Below are 501 nucleotides of genomic sequence, written 5' to 3'. Positions count from 1 at the left end.
TCTAGATCCATCCACATCTCTACAAATGACCCAATTTCGTTCCTTTTTATGGCTGAGTAATATTCCATTGTATATATGTACCACATCTTCGTTATCCATTCGTCTGTCGATGGGCATTTAGGTTGCTTCCATGACCTGTCTGTTGTAAATAGTGCTGCAATGAACAATGGGGTGCATGTGTCTTTTCGAATTATGGGTTTCTCTGGGTATATGCCCAGTAGTGGGATTGCTGGGTCATATGGTAATTCTATTTTTAATTTTTTAAGCAACCTCCATCCTGTTCTCCATAGTGGCTGTATCAATTTACATTTCCACCAACAGTGCAAGAGGGTTCCCTTTTCTCCACACCCTCTCCAGCGTTTGTTGTTTGTAGATCTTCTGATGATGCCCATTCTAACTGATGCGAGGTGATACCTCATTGTAGCTTTGATTTGCATTTCTCTAATAATTAGTGATGCGGAGCGGCTTTTCTTGTGCTTCTTGGCCATCTGTATGTCTTCT

Source organism: Physeter macrocephalus, chromosome 18 (assembly GCF_002837175.3).
Source record: "Physeter macrocephalus isolate SW-GA chromosome 18, ASM283717v5, whole genome shotgun sequence".
NCBI classification, from domain to species: Eukaryota; Metazoa; Chordata; class Mammalia; order Artiodactyla; family Physeteridae; genus Physeter; species Physeter macrocephalus.
The sequence above is the reverse complement of the archived record's forward strand: the minus strand, read 5'-3'. Positions refer to the sequence as shown.